The sequence below is a fragment of the Callorhinchus milii genome, unplaced genomic scaffold (assembly GCF_018977255.1).
Source record: "Callorhinchus milii isolate IMCB2004 unplaced genomic scaffold, IMCB_Cmil_1.0 Scaffold1, whole genome shotgun sequence".
Taxonomy (NCBI): Eukaryota; Metazoa; Chordata; class Chondrichthyes; order Chimaeriformes; family Callorhinchidae; genus Callorhinchus; species Callorhinchus milii.
This window is the reverse complement of record NW_024704742.1, coordinates 97,619,683-97,635,298: the sequence shown is the minus strand read 5'-3', so window position 1 is coordinate 97,635,298 and position 15,616 is coordinate 97,619,683. Positions and strand designations below refer to the sequence as shown.

Below are 15,616 nucleotides of genomic sequence, written 5' to 3'. Positions count from 1 at the left end.
ATTTTGCGTTTTGTTACTGAATCCTTCTATTTGACTTGAATCCATCCCTTCTAGCTCGATTGAGATTCTTGACTATGAAAGGGTATACTTCCGTCTCCTCAGGTTATATCCTCACATCTCCTCAGGTTATTTCAACAATCCGAGTCACATCACCAATATGTCAATCTCGTCCCCATCCTTCCGAAAGGCTTTCGCGTTCGATGCTGAATAATAGATGCATTTGAAACAGAGTATTAGAATCAAGGTTTTATTCGAAATGGTATAGGTGATCAAGCTATATAAATTGTAAGGGACGCGCCAGGATAATCTGACTGTTCTGCTCCCTTCTGACTTCCACCTTGACTGTTCTGTTCCTACCTTTTCAGACTATCCTGCTCCCCTCAGCTTTCACATTCTCTTACATCTCCCTTCATCACCCACCTACATTCTCGGACTGTTGAGCTCCCTCTCAGCTACTTTCAGCTCGTACATCTCTCAACAATTACTGGCAAAACCTCTTCCTTATATCCTAAACTATCCTAAACTTGTTTTCTACAGACCCCTAAGGACCTCATGATCTGATTCCTATGAGGCACCAAGTGATCAATGTCGTCTTTTTGCAAAGGACCTCTTTATCTTTTTCCTTGAGCTTCCATAATTAAGTCTCTCTACAATCCCTTTCACAGTCCTCTGGGTGCCTGGAATAAATGTTATGGTCAACAAGCACGGCCTTTCTTCTGTGTCTACAGTGGTTAAGTGTTGCAGTGCCGATACATTTGACAAGGAATATGGCTCCAGCCTGCTCCACGTCCCCTGCCCAGTTCAGCGCACCATCGGTGGTCGGACCTCAGCTTCTCTGCCCCCACCTTTTGGAACTCCATCGTACATTCCCTTCTCCTCGTTTGGCTCCAAATCCCTGATTGTCCAGCCCTTTGGGATGTCCTCCCGATGTGAAAGGCGCTATACAAGTGCAATTTTGTATTGTATGGGATAGACAGAGGGAGAGGGGATTTAGATGAGTGGAGGTTCATGTACATTATAAACACCGGCATAGGTTGCGCTAAATGGCCTGTTTTGATACTATACAGTCTATGTATATAAAATATGATCGCAACAACAACAGCAACTTGGATTTATATAGCGTCCTCCACGCCGGACAGCATCTCAGAGTGCTTCACAGTAACAGATCCCAGGGCCGGGGGAAGGGGAGGAAGGTGACCAAAGGCGCGGTCGAAAAGAAAGGTCTTCAGCCGAGACCTGAAAACAGGAAGAGAGGGAGTGAGGAAGGGAGTTCCAGAGAAACATTAGCATAATATTTGCAATGTGTAAAATGCTGTGTGGATCAAATATTAGGAATGATAAAATTGGTTAGGATGAGAAAGGTCCTTTGACTCCTTTGATCTCATCCTTCCAGAATACCCATCCTACTATCTCAGCATCAAGTTGTATTTTTTAAACATGTCCAGTGATCTGCCTTCTTGGTAATCTGTTAGTCATTAACTACCCTCTGGATAAAGAAAACCATCCTGGTGAAATTGACATTTGCAGCCCAACACATATGTCTTCTTGGTTTGATGTCTCAGACCATTTGAAAGGATATAACTATATTTGCTTTCTCAATCTCATTTTGAAAGCCCATAGAGTGTACCTCTCTGAAATTTCTCCTTTCAAAGATCCCTAGCTTGTGTAATTGTTGCTCAAAGTTCCTCCTCTAATACTGGAATGCTCCTTGTTCTTCTCTCCCTTTAGATCTGGGCAATTCTGGAGTGTTTCTGCAATCAAAACTGGCAACAATACTTTGAATGTGGCCTAATCAGAACACTATACATGATTATGATTTCTTGCCGTTGTATTACTGATTTAGCAATAGAAACTTGTAAACATAAAAATCTACAGCAGAGGAGGCCATTTGATCTATCAACTCAGCACTCCAGAGCAAAGATATTGCTACAATCCCATCATCCCAAGCAGAACTTGGAAGAACAGACCAGGCATGGGCCAGGGATTCTTCCCACTCAGCTCCTGTTACCGCTACAAGCCAAAATCCTAACGAATGGGTGGTTCTAGCTGAACAAGTAGCGGCAAAGCTTGCCACACAGTGCTTTTAATGGCGAGCTGTGCAATTTTAGCTGGTTAGACTCCAGCAGTATCCCAACGCACACTCTGGCAAACCCAAGCCTTGGCTCTTGCCAACCCGTGCCTAATCTCTGGAAATAGGTAAACAGGATATGTTCCTCCAGGGAGAGAGTACACATTCCATTCAAATACATATGTCTGAAATTTCCAGGTGTAGGTGGGACGTATGGAATTCTCAATTTGGTGTGGATACCCGTCAGACGAAGGTTCGTGGACCCGAAATGTTGACTCACTTTCCTTTCCCCATACACAAGGCCAATTCAGCTTGTCCCACTCGGAAATTCCCACGTTTTGCACAGTTCCCGCGTGAGCGCCTAAATAATATTTTTGTGGGTGTGGGGGTGGGGGGTGGGAGGATGAAGAGCGAATATATATTTCACCCACAAAATACACAGTCAATTGACTTTACAGCATATCCTGTGATGCGCTTCGAGACGGTCTCGAGTAGGTGGTGTCAAACGCAAGGATTATTATTATTATTATTATTATTATTTATTATTATTATTATTAAAATGCTCCTGGAACAATGAGGTGCACACCTGGAAAATATGCACATTTTGGTGCCACGAGCAAACGGTGTGGTGCTCGATTGGAGGGAAAAACTGTCAGCAAATACCCCCCACCCCCACCCACCCCACCTCCACCCCCACCCCCACCCCTGGGGGCATTCATCTGGAGCCGAGTGAGGGGGCAGTAGCGACTCCTCCTCTTGGAGGAGAGCTGCCAGGGATTGCCGGCGAGTAATTGGTCTGCGCTCAGCAGTGACCCATCGCGTCTGCCTTTTGCTGCTGCTGCTGCTGCTGCTGTAGCGGGTTACAGCAAACCAGCGAGCGGCCACCGCAATCGCTGGCCGCACACGTCAGGTCCGCCCGGAGGCGAGAGGAACGACCGCCGCTTCTTTGCGCATCAGAGAGGGCACCTTCTGATCGGTTGCAATAAGTTGCACCACTCCTCCTCCTCCTCCTCCTCCATCCATCCCCTCCCTCCCTCCCTCACCTCTCTCACCCCCTCCCTCACCCCCTCCTCTCTCACCCCCTCCATCACCTCCAGCCGCGGAGACACAGGCGGTGGCGGGAAGTCTCGGTGTGAGCGGGTGCTGAGGGTGAGCTGCGGGGGGGGGGGGGGGTTCCTGCCGCTGTTATCGGGTTTCGGTGCCGTTTGCTCCACAGCCCAAACAAAATGCTCCTCTTTGCCATTGGCACCAGAGCTGCGGCTGCAGCCGAGCGCTCCTTCAGCGGTAAGTCCACAAGAACCAACTCTCCTCTCCCCCTCTCCTCCTCCCCTCCTCCTCCCCTCTCCTCCTCCTCCTCCTCCGCACACCTCCGCTGCTGAACTTTCCGCTGCTCATGACACCTTCGGATCCCCCCTTATGCATTTGCACGGACCAACAGCCGCCTTTCCCGCAAACCACTCGCATCTTTGCTTCCTGCCGCTGCCTTCCTTTGAAGTTGTTTTTCTTTTAAAAATGATGGGTGTAAAGAAAACGCAGAGGAATACTCGAGTGTCGGCTGCTGGTGAAACTGGACGCAGTTTCTGTTGACTTCCCGGTAGTTTCAGGCGGGTTCTGCTTCAGCCCACGAACCCTTTTACCCTGAAATCCTCTGTGGGGGGGAGGGAGGGAGTTGTTCAGATAGTGTGACACAAAAATGTATTTTTTTTTTTTGCATGTGTCTGTGTGTGGGTTCTTATTTTGACCAATTCTCTCTCTCTCTCTCTCTCTCTCTCTGTGTGTGTTGTGTGTTTTTTTTTTGCAATGCTGCGTTGCAATCCTTTTAAGTTGGGGAAACGAAGTGAAGTCTTACTTGGCTTCTGTAAACAAAATCCTTTCCAAACTTCTGGGAGCAAACACATGGGGGAAGAATCGATCTGCCTGGTCACAGTTGACATATTGTTTATTCCCCAATGCCTTGGCTGACATCGGATCAATCTGAAAAATGTGCCTCTCTACTAGGGGAGAGTTAGATTCCCAAGCTGGTAGTATGGGGGGGGCGGTGTGGGGAAGGGGAGAGAGGGGTAGTCATCATTTACGCCCCTGGATTGCATCCACTCTCCTGTAGCATTGCTCCCCCTTCACCTCCCTCTTCCACAGCGGGATACGGTCGGAATGAAAGCAGAGGGTAAAACACACACATCTCCAGCATAAGTGAGCCCCGGGGGTCGGTCGTGCAATCTGCATCTCAGTCTAGGGTTCAAAGTTGGTCTTAAGTCTCGGGAATTGGATCTGAGACTCAGTTCGTCTGGGATAGTGTGTTTCACTCTGACCTACGTGACCGTATGAAATCTACGCAAATAATGTACTTGTTTGTGGATGTGTAACAACAACGACTTGCACTTATGTAGCTGTCTCCATGCAGCGGAGCGTCTCAGACCATTTGTAGGAATTTTCCATGAAATTTTCCTTTTTTAGAGAAATTTGCCTTGCAGGCAAATTCCATAAATACACTACCCTCTGAGTGAAGAAATGTTTACTCAACTCAGTTCTAAAGGGCTGACCTTTAATCGTGAGACTATGACCCCCTAGTTTTAGATTCTTCAACCAGGGGAAACAGTCTCACAGTCAAGACCCTTAAGAATCTTATCAGTTTCTATAAGATCACCTCTAATTCTTTTATATTCTAGAAAATATAGGCCTAGTCTACTCAACCTCTCCTCATAGATCAACCCCCTTATCCCAGGAACTAACCTAATGAACCTACATTGCAGCCCCTCCAAGGCAAGTATATCCTTTCTTAAATAAGGAGACCAAAACTGCACACAATATTCCAGGTGTCGTCTCACCAAGGCCCTATACAATTGCAGCAAGACTTTCCTACTCTTGTACTGAACCCCTTTGCAATAAACGCTAACATGCTATTAACCTTTCTAATTGCTTGCTGTACCTGCATACTAACTTTCTGTGATTGGTGTACAAGGACATCTAAATCCCTCTGAATTCTAACACGATCTATAATAATCCTGGCATTTGATATAGCGCTTTTCACGTCTTCGAGACGTTTCAAAACGCTTCACAGAATATACTGTAAAGTGAATTGACTGTATATTTGTGGGCGAACGCGGCAGCCAATTGCGCACAGCAATGTCCCACAAACAGTCGTGGATTGAAAATTACCAATTTATTATTGTTTTGTTTTGGAGGGATTATTATTAGGCGTGTGGAGTAAGGAAACTTGCCCACGGTTTCACTCTGCCGGGAATTGAACTCAGGTCTCTCGCTTGCAAAACGAGTGCTCTAACCACTGAGCTACAGGACTCCACTCTAGTCTCTCTCCCTCTTGAAAATAATCTGCTTTTCTGTTTTTTCTACCTGGTGAATAATTTCACACTTCCCTACATTATATTCCATCTGCCACCTTCTTGTCCATTCACTTAATCTGTCTATATCCCTTTGCATCCTCCTTGTATCCTCCTCACAGCTTATTTTCCGAACTAGCTTTGTATCGTCAGTGAATTTAGATACATTAAGCTTTATTTCCTCATCTAAGTCATTGATGTAGACTGTAAAAAGTTAAGGCCCAAGCACTGATCCTTGCAGCACTCCACTAGTCACATCCTGCCTATCTGAGAAGGACCCGTTTATTCCTACTCTCTGTTTTCTGGCTGTTAACCATTCTTCGATCCATGCTAATATATTACCCTTAATTCCATGAGTCCTAATCTCATTTAACAACCTTTTATGTGGCACCTTGTCGAATGCCTTCTGAAAATCCAAGTACACTATATTCACCGGTTTCCCCCCTGTCTAACCTGCTAGTTACATCTTCAAAAAACTTAAAAAGATTTGTTAAACACGATTTCCTTTTCATAAATCCAGGTTGACTCTGCCTAATCATATTATGACTTTCTAAGCGCTCCACAATGATGTCCCTAATTATAGACTGCAGAATTTTCCCTACCGCTGATGTCAGGCTAATTGATCTATAGTTCCCCATTTCCTCTTGCTTGCGAGGCAAGTATTTTAACTACTAAGCTGCAAGACTCCACAAATGCTTGACTATTTGCAAACCAGTGTACATGGGTGTGAAATTGTTTGCTTGTGTTTGTACGCTGTGTGCTCATGCATGCCTGCATAGATTTGGTTGCCTCCAAGTAATGAGAACCTCTATAGGAAGAATTAGCAAAATTTAATTACAATTGCTCTGAATTCATGATGTTCAATAAAGCGATTACTATGAGTGCCAAGGATTACAATGCTCTCCACTCCTTGGCTCAAAGCACTGAATCTCCCTGGGGTAAGGTTTCATGGGCACTGTTTGACCTCTGGAACATCACTCAAGTGCCCCTTCTTCGTCTCTGGTGTTGCTCATTGCGTGCCAGCTGGCTAGCAGGAAAATTACATTTGTATAACGCCTTTCACATCAGGAGAATATTCCAAGGCACTGGACAGTCAGTGTTTTGGACCCAAATGGGGGTCAGTATCGTGGAGGGCAGGTGGGGAAGGAGTGTGAACGAAGGCACGGTCGATCAGGAGGATCTTGAGAAGGTTCTTGAAGGAGGCAAAGGAGGGGGAGAGGTGGAGGAATTCTGGGATTGAGTTCCAGAGGATGGGAGCAGAGTGGCGGAAGGCCCGCCAACCAATTGTGGGGCAGGTCAGGCATGGGACATGAAGCAGGCTGGAGCCTGCTGAGCGGAGGGAAAGGACAGGTTGGTAGGAGGTCACAGAGGCAGGGGGAAGCAAGGCCATGGAGGACTTTGAAGGTGAGGATCAGGATCCTGAAATGTGATAGGAAGCCAGTGGATTCGGGCGAGGATGGGGGTGATGGGGTTGCGGAGCCTGGTGGGGAGAGGACATGGGCTGCAGAGTTCTGGATGATCTGCAGCCTATGGAGGGAGGAGTTGATTATGGGGAGGAGAAGGAGGAAGGGTGCCTGTACCCGTTTCCAACTAATATCTACAGAAGTCACTTTCTAGCATGGTAGCTTGGTCATCAGAAACAGTAGCTGTTTTTTTTCCCCTTTCTCCAGTCCAACAGTTCTCAGCCAGATCTAGCAGCCTATCTGATAAATTAAGTCAGTCTTCCAGTGTAGCTTCATGTTACTGTACTAAGTGCCTTTGCCCACTTACTAGGCCATTGGATGATCTCAGACATTTTTTATCCAGCATTTTCAGTTGTGCATTTAAGTGATGAAAAGTACTGGCTATAAATAGACATAAAATCTCTTCTCATTTCAGAAGAGATTGCCATCCACTATTAACAGATAGAATGTAATACTAGGTATTTTGTATGTACGTAGCTGCTTACTTAGCTTGAAAAGAAACAGCCCTGAGTCTTCTAAACAAAATCAATCACTCAAAAGATGGAAGTTGACAGAAAATATGAAATGAGTATTGTGCAGCACGAAAGATAGCATTTAAAAATATATACTGCTTCCTTTAAATGTTATACAAAGGAAATGAACTATCAATCTTTTGTATTCACTAAAACTCAATCAACCAAAGACATGCAGCAGTATATTTGGAGAAATCCAATGGTTGATGTCAGCTGTAATGGACAAGAAGGTGTCTTTATTATAATATAGTTGCAGCATATCAGCAACCGTTTTGCCAGCACGGTGTTAAAATACGTACTCGGCTTAAATTTAGAGCAAAACCCTTGCTCTTTGAGGTAGAATTGATAACCAGATCTACTATAAACAGATTTCCTCCAAGTACACCCAGTGAAATGAGATTGGTACATTGAAGTTATAGTTATAGTTGCAAGATATTGAGATCACTTAAACTAAGACCACAGTAGCCTGAATATGTATTTCTAATTACACTTTAATATTTTAGGTTTGCAATCGCACAGGCAACTTACACTTTTGAAAACATTTAATGCATTGTTTATCTGCAAAACATGTTTTGCAATCACAGAGGTTTTGCTAACATAGCTAAATATTCTGTGACTGGAAAAAAACAATTTTACATATTAAAGCTATGAGGAAGTTACACAAATTTTTGCAGACATTAGCACAACATTGAGGAAGTTTCCGAAACTCTACATTCATCTGTTTAACTAGCAGTAAGTAGCAACTCGGTAGTTAGTCGATTGGCGGATTTCTTTTTTTAAAAAGAATAATAGTTTGGTCACTCACTCCACAACTTTTGTGGGACACTGTTGTGTGCAATCTGCACAAACGGCTTCTCCTCCCACTCACACCCGGTCACCTGCGGGGTACCCCAAGGATCCATCCTTGGCCCCTCCTCTTTCTGATCTACGTGCTCCCTCTTGGGGATGTCATCCGAAGACATGGGGTACATTTCCACATGCATGCGGACGACACCCAACTCTATTTTTCCACCTCCATTTGTGACCCCAGTCCCCTGCCTGTCAGATCTCAGGGGCTGGATGAGCGCAAATTTCCTTCAGCTGAACGTTGACAAGACAGAAGCCATACTCTGGCTCTCGTCAGCATCTAAAATCTTACGGTTCTCACCTCCTCCACCTACTCAACCTCCCACTAAAACTCTCTGAACCTGTACGCAACCTAGGCGTCAGGTTCAACCCCCAATTATCCTTCCTCCCACACATCGGTTCCTCACCAGCATCGCCTTCTTCCACCTCCGACGCATCGCCCGCCTCCGCCAATACCTCTCTCCGAAACCCGCAGAAACCCTAGCCCATACTAGGGTCAGCTATCGGCTGGACTATTCTAACGCCCACCTTGCCGGTCTCCCATCCATTACCATCTATAAAATCCAGATCATTCAATACTCTGTTGCCCACATTCTCACCCGTACCAAACTCCGCTCCCCGATCACCCCAGTCCTTGCCAGTCTGCACTGGCTGCCTGTCCCAGAGAGGATCGACTTCAAGATCCTCATCCTTGTATTCAAATCTCACCACTCCTCTGCACCCCCCTACCTCTCTGACCTCTCTGCTCAAAACAGTGCCCGTTGCCTTCGTTCCTCCGGATCTGGCCTCCTCCTCGTCCCCCGAGTCCTCCGCTCCACCCTCGGCGGCCATGCCTTCAGCCACTATGCCCCGAGGCTCTGGAACTCCTTTCCTCACTCCCTTTGCCTCGCTCCCTCTCTTCCTATTTTCAGGTCTCTGCTGAAAACCTTTCTCTTCGACCGCGCCTTTGGTCACCTTCTTCACCCTCTCCCTGGCTCGGCGCAGGGATCCATTACTGTAAAGCACTCTGAGACGCCATCTGGCGTGGAGGGCGCTATATAAATCCAAGTTGCTGTTGTTGCAATTGGCTGCAACGTTTTGCACACAAAATATACAGTCAATTCACTTTAAAGTATATTCTGTAAAGCGCTTCAAGACGTTTCAAAGACGTGATAAGGTGCTACATTAAATGTAAGGATTATTACTCTTATCTCAAACCCTCAATAACACTGCTGTTTGCTCTGGACAACTTGCTACACAAATGAAAAATGGGTTGCTTATTTGCTGTTATTAGTGGACATTGTGGTTTGATGCAGTTTTTTTCATAAATAGATGCTTTTTTTTGTAAATCAATGCTATTACTATCTACGTGTTTCTACAATATAGCACCTTTCACATCAGGAGGATGTCCCATGGCGCTAGACAGTCAGTGTTTCGGACCTGAGCTGGGGTTCTGGATCTGGGAGGGCAGGGGTGGAAGGAGGGTAACTGAAGGCACGTCACAGAGAAGGGACTTGAGATGGGTCTGGAAGCAGCAAGAGAGGGGGTGAGGTGGAGGAACTGTGGGATGGAGTTCCAGATGGTGGGGGCAGAGTGGCAGAAGGCGGGGAACGTGAAGCAGGCTGGAGCCCGCTGAATGGAGGGAGCGGGGAGGTTGGTAGGGGGTTAGGAGGTCGCGAGGTAGGGGGGAGCAAACCATTAGAGGGCTTTGAAAGTGAGGATCAAGATCTTGAACTGTGTGATGGGAAGCCAGTGCAGTTGGGTGAGGATGGGGTTGATAGGGACATGGAGCCTGGTGCGGGATAGGACACAGGCTGCAGAGTTCTGGATGATCTGCAACCTATGGAGGGGGATCTTTGGGGAGGCTGACAAGCAGTGAGTTTGCGCAGTCAAGCCTGAATGTTATGAAAGTGTATATGAGAGTTTCGGCAGCCTGCAGTGTGACGCAGTGGCGGAGCTGGCGAATGTTGTGGAGGTGGGGGAAGGCAGAGTGGGTTATGGCATGGATGTGTGGTAGAAAGGATAGTGAGTGTTAAACAAGACCCCAAGGTTCAGGACTGGCTTCGTAAGGTGGAGTGTGCAACCATGAATGGTGATGCTATCAGTGCCTGAGGTGTGGAGGCGCTGACAGGAACCAAAAAGGAGGGCCCCGGTCTTAATGACATTCAACTGTAGAAAGTTAGCTCTCTTCCAGGACTTGGTGTCTAACAGACATTCTGTCAGGACATCAGTGATCCTGGATTCGAGGGCGGAGGCAGAGAGATACAGTTGGGTGTCATCTGCATACAATGGAAATTGACTCCATGACTGCAGATGATGTCACCAAGTGGGAGCATATAGATATTGAAGAGGAGGGGATCAAGGCAGGGCCCTGAGGGATGCTGCACCAGACGGTGCGGGAGCTAGAGGAGAAACCGTTTGTGGAAATGAAGTGGAAATGGTGCGAGAGGTAGAATTTGAACCATTCAAGGGCAGAACCACGAAGGTTGAGGTGAGAGAAGAGGCGGCGGTGAAGGATAGAGTGGTCAACAGTATCGAAGGCAGCAGAGAGGTCAAGGAGGACGAGGAGGCAGAGGGAGCCCTGGTCACAGATGGACAAAATGTCATTTAACATTGTAAATTCTAGCTTGTCTTTATTAAGGTTTTAATTTAGTTATTATCCAGTGATGCTCCACCTGCTGATAAGGTTAATTCATTTTATGTAAATAAATATCGAATTGCTTAACAAATTTATATGGGCAATGCAAAATAAACAGCCTATTTCATTTGTAGTTTTGTAATAATAGCTTTATTTTCCTAGTCTCATAATTCATGGTGCCTACCGGAATGATGAATTCTGACCTTATCACATTCATTCCTACAAAGATTGTAAAATCCAAGTATATAGGTGTATACTCTTCTGTTGCATAAAAATGCATAACTGGCTGGCAGCAATTAACTGAAGTGCTTTGATCTATTTCAACAGTATAGGTGCTATGCCAAATGCATGTATTATTGAGCTGTTGAGTTGAGAGACTTTTCATTTTTACCTATGATTATCACTATCAGCCCTGTCTTCAATCAAGAAATACCACAAGTGGGGATTAAGGATCTTTCTCCACTACCTTTACGAAGCTCATGTGCACAAAATAAACCTATTTCAGAAGAGCTTGCTTTCCAAAACTCATCACAATACTTGAGAGCATTTACTGTAAATTGCTTTTGTGTGCAGTGCTTTGAAACATTTCAACATTACAGGTATTGTTTTAAAATATCATGTTTTTGTTCAGAAGAACCATCTACAACTGATTTGTTTTATTTTGCTACATTAACCATAATTTTGGTCACTGTGACCAACATTTTTTGCCAAACTGTCGATAAATGTGTCCCTCAGTGGAGTGGACATATCTCCATTATAAACTGGATTGAAAATGTAGCAAGCTAAATTCACAAGGACCTTTATCATAGAATCATAAGGAGGCCATTCGGCCCATCGTGTCTGTGGCGGCTCTTTGAAAAGTGCTATCCAAGTCAATCCCACCCCCGCTCTCTCCCCATAGCCCTGCAAATTTGTCCTCCCCAAATAATTATCTACTTCTCTCTAAAAAGCTGTTAACAAATCGGCTTCCATTCCAGATCCGAACAAATAGCTGTGTGAAAAAATTTCTCCTCACCTCCCCTCTGTATCTTTTAAAAACTATTTTAAATCGGTGATCTCAGGTTACCGACCCACCCACCAGGGGAAATAATTTCTTGTTAACCCTATCGAATCCGCTCATAATTTTGAATAATTCTATTAAATCTCCTCTTAACCTTCTCTGCTCCAAGGAGATTAATTCTAGCTTCTCTAGTCTCTCCTGATAACTGAAGTCCCTCATCCCTGGTACCATCCATGATCTTATCGAATGGCGGGGCAGGCTCGAGGGGCCGAATGGCCTACTCCTGCTCCTAATTCTTATGTTCTTATTATCTTTTCTCGTTCTTCCTCCCAAATACATCACTTCACATTTCTCCACACCTCCTATTGATTGTTAGCTGTTTTACCTGCCAATCTTTCCAGTCCACCTTGGCTAGGTCCCTTTTTAACTCAGTGAAGTTAGCCCTCTTCCAGTTGAATATCTTCCCCTTTGATTGTTCCTTGTCCCTTTCCATAAGTACTCTAAACCTAATGATGTTGAGATCACTGTTGTCCAGATGCTCTCCTACTGAAACCTGCTCCACTTAATTCCCCAGAACTAAATCCAGCACTGCTTCCTTCCTTGTTACACCAGCCATCTCCGTTCCCTCAAGGCACAAGTGCGAGCTGCCGAACGCGCCTGGACCAAATCCAAACTAACGGTCCATCGGCAGATTTGGCTTCACCACACCAAGACCTACAGCTGTGCTCTTGCCTCTGCCAAATCCTCCTCCCACTCCAAGGTTATCTTGGAGGCAAAGAACAAGCCCTGGCTTCTCTTTTCCACCACTAACCGTCTCCTCCGTCCACCTTCCATACCTCTTCCATCCTCTCCTCAAACTCCAACTGTGAGGAGATGCTGGACTTCCTCGAATCTAAAATCGAGGGGATACGTTCAGCCATCTCAGCCCCGTCCACAGCCACAACAACAACAACAACAAGATTCCATTTATAAAGCGCCTTTCACGTCAGGAGGACATCCCAAGGCGCTGCACAGTTGGGTCATGACCCGAGCAGGGGGGAAATGGTCAGGGTGAGGGGAGGGGAGGGAGCGAGGAGGGGGGAAATGGTCAGGGTGAGGGGAGGGATGGGAGGGAGCGAGAAGGGGGAAGAGAGTCGAGAGGGGAGCTGAAGGCTCGGTCAAAGAGAAAGGTTTTGAGACCGGCCACCCCCACATCACCTCTCCCTCATGACCCACCCCCCACCCGCCCCCCACCCATCCCCCCTACACTCCTTTGACCCTATGTCTCCCTCCTCCCTCACCACGACTATCCACAAACTCAAACCCACCACCTGCTCCCTCGATCCCATCCCCACCTCTCTCCTCGTCTCCCAGCTCCATCTTCTGGCCCCTCTCCTGTCCGATGTCATCAACCGCTCCTGTCCACCGGTTCAGTTCCCATTCCCCTAAAAACAGCCGTCATTACCCTCATCCAGAAAAAACCTTCCCTGGATCCATCCCTCCTCTCCAGCTACCGCCCCATCTCTAACCTCCCATTCCTCTCCAAGGTCCTGGAATGAGTCGTCGCGTCCCAGCTCCGTTCCTTTCTCTCTCGCCATTCCCTCTTTGAACCCCTCCAATCTGGCTTCCACGCTGCTCACAGCATGGAAACAACCACTAGTCACTAGTCAAAGACACTAATAACATTCTGAACATCTGTGATCATCTGCCTCCGTGTCCTCCTCGACCTCTCTGCCGCCTTCGACACTGTCGACCATTCCATCCTCATACACACCTCTCCGCTTTACTCAATCTTCACGGACCTGCCCTTGCCTGGTTCGAATCCTATTTCTCTCACCGTCTCCACTTTGTTGCCTCTAACGGTTTCTCCTCCAGCCCCCGCACTGTCACATCTGGCGTCCCCCAGGGCTCTGTCCTTGACCCTCTCTTTAATATCTACATGCTCCCCCTTGATGACATCATCCGCAGACATGGGGTCAACTTCCACATGTATGTGGATGACACCCAACTCTATCTTTCTGCTTCCACCTTCAACTCCAGGACCACTGCTGTCCTGACAGACTGCCGGTCGGACATCAAGTCCTGGATGAGGGCAAATTTCCTACAGTTGAATGTGAACAAGACTGAGGCCCTCCTGATTGACTCGCGCCAGCGCCTCAGCACCTCAGGCTCTGGCAGCATCAACCTCCATGGCTGCACACTACAACTCACCAGCCAGTCAGGAACCTCAGTGTCTTGTTCAACCCTCAACTGTCTTTTCTCCCCCACAGTCAAGCTATGACCCACTCTGCCTTCCCTCTCCTCCATAGCATCGCCCAACTGCGCCACTACCTCACCCCTCTTGTTCAGGCCTTCATCACCTTCAGGCTCGACTATGCAAACGTCCTGCTTGTCGGCCTTCCCAACTCCTCCCTCCACAGGCTGCAGATAATCCAGAACTCTGCAGCCCGTGTCCTCTCCCGCACCAAACTCTGTGACCCCATCTCCCCCACTCTTGCCTGACTCCACTGGCTCCCTATTCTTCAGAGGATCTAGTTCAAGATCCTGGTCCTCACATGCAAAGCCCTCCATGGCCTCGCCCCACCCTATCTCTGCGACCTTCTAACCCCCTACCAACCCGCCCACTCCCTCCGCTCAGCCGGCTCCGGCCTGCTCCATGTCCCCCGACTTACCCGCCCCACCATTGGCGGGAGAGCCTTCAGCTACTCTGCCCCCAACCTCTGGAATTCCATCCCCCAGTCACTCGGCCCCCGCTCCCTCCTCTTCGACCATGCCATCGGCCACACCCCTTCCCCTCCCCTCCCTCCCCCTCCCAACCCCAGCGCGGGCCTGAAATGCTGTACTCTGTCCAGCACCTTGGGACGTCCTCCTGACCTGAAAGGCGCTATCCAAATGTAATCTCGTTGTTGTTGGGCTGGAAACTGATCCAGAAAGTTATCAGCCCTGTCTTCAATTGAGAAATATAAATGTAAGGATCTTTCTCCACTACCTTTACGAAGCTCATGTGCACAAAAGAAACCTTTCAGAAGAGCTTGCTTTCCAAAACAGCACCATGGGATGTCCTCCCGACTTGAAAAGCGCTCTATAAATGTAATTTTGTTCTTGTTGTTATCCTGCACACATTTCAGGAATCGTCCTCCTCCTTGCCCTTTACACTGTTATTTTGCCTATCTTTGTTGGGATAATTGAAGTCCCCCATTATCACTGCTCTATTGGTTTTGGATCTTTCTGAAATCTGCTTGCAGATTTGCTCGTCTATCTCCTTCCCACTATTTAGTGGTCTATAGTATGCACCTAACATCCTTGTATGCTCCTTAACTCTAACCAAATAGATTCTGTTTTTGGACTCTCTTGCACATTGTCCCATTAATTGCATTTATTGGGAGTCTTTTACACAAATATTCAGTTCTTTGTGGGAATAAAATCTTCTCATCACTAGCTTCACTTGAAATTATCAAGATCTCAAAATGTTTTAAAATGACAAATTATTTCTCATTTGAGGAGGAATTGAATTAATAGGTTAGCCATTGACATGGAGGCTGCATATAGTTTAAAAGTATTACAATTAAGTATAGCTCACCCTGTTTTGATTTGTTTGTTGGCCACGACACCAGGAGAAATTTCCCTTCTCTTTTCAGATAGTGTCATGGGATGGTTAACATCCTTGCTTTAACATCTTATCCAAAGGATGTCATTTGTGGCTTTCAGGACTTCTCAGCATAGCACTGGAGCGTCAGCCTAGAATAGTAATCCAAAATCTTAGTTTGGGGTTTGAACCCATACCCTTCTAATT

General features: G+C 46.7%; 1 protein-coding gene across 1 annotated transcript in view; it reads left to right on the top strand.

Moving 5' to 3' along the window:
• Nucleotides 1–3,182: 3,182 nt before the first annotated feature.
• LOC103186097 (glucosaminyl (N-acetyl) transferase 1) overlaps nucleotides 3,183–15,616 on the top strand; it is a 36,001-nt gene continuing 23,567 nt past the window's right edge. Inside the window, exon 1 of the mRNA XM_007904930.2 lies at nucleotides 3,183–3,352. The gene's annotated coding sequence lies outside the window, so the exon portion shown is untranslated. The remainder of the gene's footprint in view (nucleotides 3,353–15,616) is intronic.